This window comes from Microcebus murinus, chromosome 10 (genome assembly GCF_040939455.1).
Source record: "Microcebus murinus isolate Inina chromosome 10, M.murinus_Inina_mat1.0, whole genome shotgun sequence".
Taxonomy (NCBI): domain Eukaryota; kingdom Metazoa; phylum Chordata; class Mammalia; order Primates; family Cheirogaleidae; genus Microcebus; species Microcebus murinus.
In genome coordinates, this window is record NC_134113.1 from 62350212 (window position 1) to 62356211 (window position 6000).

Genomic DNA, 6000 nt, shown 5'->3' on the forward strand with positions numbered 1-6000 from the left:
GGGCTCAAGCGATCTTCCTGCCTCAACCTCCCAAGTAGCTGAGACTATAGATATGAACCACCATGCCCAGCTAATATTTTCTGTTTTTAGTAGACATGGGGGTCTTGCTTTTACTCAGGCTGTTCTCAAACTCCTGACCTCAAGTAATCCTCCCACCTCGGCCTTCCAGAGTGCTAGGATTAAAGCGTGGGCCACTGCACCTGGCCTATATTTAATATTTTGATATTATCAATTGCTCACTGTGTACTTCTGTCAGTAGTGTATAAGTGCCTGGTTCCCCACACTCCTACCAACACTGGGCATTATTGATTTTTTATTCTTTGTTGCCCAGGCTGGTCTTTAACTCCTGGCTTTAATTGATCCTCTCATCTTAGCCTCCTGAGTAGCTGGGACTACAGGCACAAGCCACTGCACCCAGCTTGGGCATTACTGATTTTAATTTTTGTTAATCTGATAGGTAAAAATGGTGTCTCCTTGTTTTGATTTGTCTAAATTATGAGTAAGCCTGAGCATAATTTTACAGGGTTATTGCATTTTCACAGGCCTTTTACATTTCTTTTTATGTTGTTATTTTTCATTTTTCTATTGAGCAGTTTGCTTTTTCCTAATTGATTTGTAAAGGCTTTCTGAATATTAAAGAATGTGCCCCTCTTCTGCCGTGGCATGGCTACATGCTGTATTGGTGCATCTGAACTGCAGCCCATTAATGATGGGATTAGAAAAGTCTCAGCCTCTGTAACACATTTACCCTCCTTGGCTCTTGAGCACTTGGCCATATTTCACAATAAAGTCAGAAGCTGCAATTGGAGCTTTGAGGAGGCGGCAGGGGGAGCAATGCGGCTCTGTGTGAGTAGGAGCAACTGAGGCAGGGAGTGGGGGCATGCACTGTGGGCGCCCACCTTCTACTGAAGAGTATAGAAAAATGGAGACTGGAGAGAAAGTTTGAGTGAGGCAATGGGAACATGGCCTGCTTTCTCATCTCCTAAGTGAAAGGTTCTCTGTGCCTGGGTGAGGAAGCCTAGGGTGTCATAGGTGCTTGGCTACTCTTGGCTGGTTTTGAGTTGGAATCGAATGGTCCTGGGGTCTCCTGTGCCAGGCACACAGTCCTGGGGGGAGGGGCATTCTATGGGGGAAATGGAGGTTCGAGAAAGCTGACTTGCTCCAGGTTGTTTGGCTGTCATTGGCCAAGCTGGGCCTCAACTTTGGGACTCACTCCCCAGCCCTGTTCTTTGCAGCATACTAATAGTTCTACCATGATTAGGTTCAAGTAGGGGAAGACTTGGCTTTTATAAAGAGATTTGTCAGGAGAGCCTTCTAACAAGAGAATAAAAGTAGGATGTATTTTAAATAGATTGCCATCTCAACAGTGAAATTTCACATTTCTATGTTTCAATGTTGATAATTGGCTTAAATAGTCCTTCTTGGAGAACATAGGTAAATTAACAGTAATTATGATTGGGCTCTATTGAAAAAGAGCAATAGTGTTAATAGTCCTGTTCACACCTGAAAGAATGTTCAGTGTGGAAACCAGCCAGGATTCCATATTCCCCTCTATTGCATTTGGTAGAATTTGGATGACACTAAGCTTTCTCTTCATTCATTTATTCATTCGACAATTGCTTACTAAATGCACATTTTGTGCCATTTCGGTAAGAGCTGTGAGAGTGGTGAACAAACCCAGGTCCTGCCCTCATGGAACCTTTAGTCTAGTGAAGGGGTCATTAATAAACAAGTAAACAGGCCGGGCACAGTGGCTCACGCCGGTAATCCTAGCACTCTGGGAGGCCGAGGCGGGAGGATTGCTCGAGGTCAGGAGTTTGAAACCAGCCTGAGCAAGAGCGAGACCCCCGTCTCTACTATAAATAGAAAGAAATTAATTGGCCAACTAATATATATATATATATATATATATATATATATATATATATATATATAATTAGCCGGGCATGGTGGCACATGCCTGTAGTCCGAGCTACTCGGGAGGCTGAGGCAGTAGGATTGCTTGAGCCCAGGAGTTTGAGGTTGCTGTGAGCTAGGGTGATGCCAGGGCACTCACTCTAGCCTGGGCAACAAGCGAGACTGTCTAAAAACACACACACACACACACACACACACACACACACACACACACACACACAAAAACCAAGTAAACAAACGAAGGAAATGCTTAGCAGCTGTCACAGTGCTGTGAAGGACATACACCAGTGCTGGGACAGAATAACACGGGGATCGACTTTAGTTAGGGGTGGTCAGGGAAGGTCACATGAATTTTGTGGGTGATTGGGCACTAACATTTATTTTTTGGTTAAAAATACCTCCTCTAATCAGCCTTCCTATAAATAGTTTTCTTTTAGCTGAAGAGAAACAGCACCAGTATATGAAGAAGAAAAGCAGGGCATCGAATTATTTCTTCTGGGGTCTACAAAATGAAAATAGCCCTGCAGCTCCCCGGACAGCTTTTCCTGCTAGTTCTTCTGAATGCAAACACCATACGCCCCCAATGTAGTCTTTCCTTGCGATCTGGATGTGAATCTTTGTTTTTAAAGAAAATTTCTTTCTTTTTTTTTTTTGAGACAGAGTCTCGCTTTGTTGCCCAGGCTAGAGTGAGTGCCGTGGCGTCAGCCTAGCTCACAGCAACCTCAAACTCCTGGGCTCGAGTGATCCTTCTGCCTCAGCCTCCCGGGTAGCTGGGACTACAGGCATGTGCCACCATGCCCGGCTAATTTTTTTTTATATATATATCAGTTGGCCAATTAATTTCTTTCTATTTATAGTAGAGACAGGGTCTCGCTCTTGCTCAGGCTGGTTTTGAACTCCTGACCTTGACCAATCCGCCCGCCTCGGCCTCCCAAGAGCTAGGATTACAGGCGTGAGCCACAGCGCCCGGCCTGAAAATTTCTTTCTTGAGGTAAATTATTACCACCAGTCTTTAATGGGAGGAACTGCTAACATCCTGAGGGACAATATAAACTTCAGAGGTCTGTCCAGAACGAACATGAAGAATCCCTCTCTTGAATTTGCTGTCTTTCAAGGCGAAACAACTTCCTTCAACCATGTTTGAAGGAAAGTCTTGCCCTGTCTACCTTCCCACCTGCCGGTCTGCCAAGGGTTTGGTAGCAGCACTCGGCCTAAACTTTTTTCTAGGCTCAGCAAAACTGTCTCCTAGGAGGATTTTTTCCAGTTCACAAACCCCTCTCATTTTGGTTGTTTGAGCCACATAAGAGTGCCAGGCTTTCAGGAATGTAATTTGATAAACATGGTTGGGATTCACTATCTTCCTCCTCCCAGGATTTTTTGGAGGGCTTTTATTTTGTTTGCTTTGATTTTAGGTTTGTATATTTGTTATTTTCTTAATCAAAACACCATTAACACACCTAAAAAATTAACACTAATTTTTTGGATTCACCTACATCCTTAGCTGTGTTCAAATTTCTGGTTCTTTTTATTTGGATTTGAAGAGAGCTTTTTTTTCTAACCATTTTTTAAAAAGTTCTTACTGTTGGCTGAGTGTAGTGGTTTATGCCTGTAATCCTAGCACTTTGTGAGGCCAGGAGTTCAAGACCAGCCTGAGCAAGAGCAAGACCCCATCACTACAAAAAATAGAAAAAATAGCCGGATGTGGTGGCCCACACCTGTAGTGCCAGCTATTCAAGAGGCTGAGGCAAGAGGATCACTTGAGCCCAGGAGTGTGCAGTTGCAGTGATCTATGATGATGCCACTGCACTCTAGCCTGGGAGACAGAGCAAGACCCTGTCAAAAGACAAAACAACAACAAAAACCAACAAAAAACCAAAACAAAACCAGAAAACCACAAAATAGTTCTTAGTATTACTTCCTTTTCTTCCTACAGTTCCTCTTCCCAAGCAAGGTAGCATATAACACTAGACAATTGACAGGCATTTGTTTGGTCACCTATGGGAGAAATTTCACTATTCCAGGAGAAGGAATAAAAGAAAACGGGTTCTGAAGTGCACCTGATTTAAATTAAGGCCTTTCTGCTATTAAACTGGTGTTTGGGGTCCATCTGGTGGCCAGAAAGGCTTCAACACAGATGGGGTCTCCCTGTTGTCCTCTGGTGGCAAAAGGTGGCATTACACCCTAGGAATCTTTTTCCCTGTCTTGTTTAGGATTACAGAAATGAAGATATAGATCAGGAAGGAAGTGAGTTAACAGCTAACGTTTATTTAACACCCTAAAGCAGTTGGGGCTCAGAGATGAACCAAGACAGCACCAACACTGTCGTGGCATCTGCAGTGGCTGCCAGGTGTCCACAGGAGATTTAAGAAAACCCTAAACATGAAAACCCAAATCCATAATTTTGGGTGGAGTGGGGTGGGGTTTTACCACATATTCTCATTTTTTTAAAAAAATATTTATCCTGTTCTTGAATCATAGAATTTTAAAGCTGGAAAAGATCTTAGAAATGAATCAAATAAAATTTTATTGAGTTTTTACTATGTGCTCTGTCCTAAGTGCCGTTAGGGACCTAAGGGTGAGTCAGGTGTGTATGATCCCTGTCCTCAAGGAGTTAAAAGTGTAGGGGAAATGACAGACCAACAGGTAAATGCCATGTAGCGTGGCGGGTGCAGTGACAGTGAAGAACACGCATGCTTGTGAGGACAGAGATGCAGAATGGCCGCCTCCCCCAGAAGTTAGAAAGGACTTAAAAGAGAGGAGCTAGCGCCTAATCTGTGTCTCGCAGAATAAGGAGTTTTCCAGGTGGGCGAGTGAGGGTGGAGAGAGGCAGGGAGGCCCAGGCAGCTGGAAAGCACGCCAGCCATGGGGACGTGGAGCTGCGCTGCAGCCTGCGGTGTGAGGTTCACGGTGACGCTCCCCGCATCCTTGCTGGATGAGTGCGTGCACGATGGTGATGTGGGAGTGTGAGAGAGGAGGGTGAAGAGGTTATGTGGGGCCAGGTCATAACATGAAGGAAGTTGAATGTTATTCTGGAAGAGGTGAGGGAGGGTGGCGGGGGAGGGCCCTTGAAGGGTTTAAGCAGCAGAGTCACAGATCAGATTTATATCTGAAAATAATTTTGGTATCGGGAAAAGGAGGCAGAGAACTAATTAGCAGGCTACTATAATAATGCAGGGAACAGTGATGAAGTCCTAAGGCAGTGAAATGGAGACATTGAGGAAAGAACAGAATCAGTAGAGGCAAAACAAGGAGGGAAGAGTCCAGTGTGGCTGCCACCCAGGGTTTGGGCCTGGCGTCTAGGTGGCACAGATTTTGAGAGGCAGGTAAAGAACCCAAGGGTGTCGGCCGGGTGCGGTGGCTCACGCCTGTAATCCTAGCACTCTGGGAGGCCGAGGCGCGTGGATTGCTCAAGGTCGGGAGTTCAAAACCAGCCTGAGCAAGAGCGAGACCCCATCTCTACTATAAACAGAAAGAAATTAATTGGCCAACTAATATATATAGAAAAAATGAGCTGGGCATGGTGGCACATGCCTGTAGTCCCAGCTACTCGGGAGGCTGAGGCAGAAGGATTGCTTGAGCCCAGGAGTTTGGGTTGCTGTGAGCTAGGCTGACGCCACGGCACTCACTCTAGCCTGGGCAACAAAGCGAGACTCTGTCTCAAAAAAAAAAAAAAAAAAAAGAAAAGAAAAAAAGAATGCAGGGGTGTCTGTGGGACTTCCAGGTGGATGTCAAGTGGAGGAATGTGTGAGCAGAGGAGACAGCTGAGGGTGAACTCTGGTGAGCAGAGGATTGGTGGGGAGGGGGTAGAAGAGAAGCTAGGAGAGGAGGAGAAGTAGAAGGAAAAGTGGCCAAGAGAGATGTCCTTGAACAGGCCAGCAAACTCTGGGCTAGAGTCTGCTATAACAGGATCAGAAGCCTGGGATGGATGGAATTGTTATTTTGAGGACTCTTGAGTTTTTTGTACCACGTGCTTGCCTATTTATTTATTCAGTCTTTGTATTTAGTAAAAGGTTTTTCTTCCCAAAGCCCCTTGCCCGCAGCTTCTGTTCCATAAACAGAGGCCAGCTATAGTTAAAGTGGGCT

General features: G+C 45.1%; 1 long non-coding RNA gene across 1 annotated transcript in view; it reads left to right on the forward strand.

Annotated features, from left to right (window-relative positions):
- Positions 1–2554, forward strand: part of LOC142873395 (uncharacterized) — a 51386-nt gene extending 48832 nt beyond the window's left edge. The window contains exon 3 of the long non-coding RNA XR_012921453.1: positions 2344–2554. This is a non-coding gene — a long non-coding RNA (uncharacterized LOC142873395). The remainder of the gene's footprint in view (positions 1–2343) is intronic.
- Positions 2555–6000: the final 3446 nt, after the last annotated feature.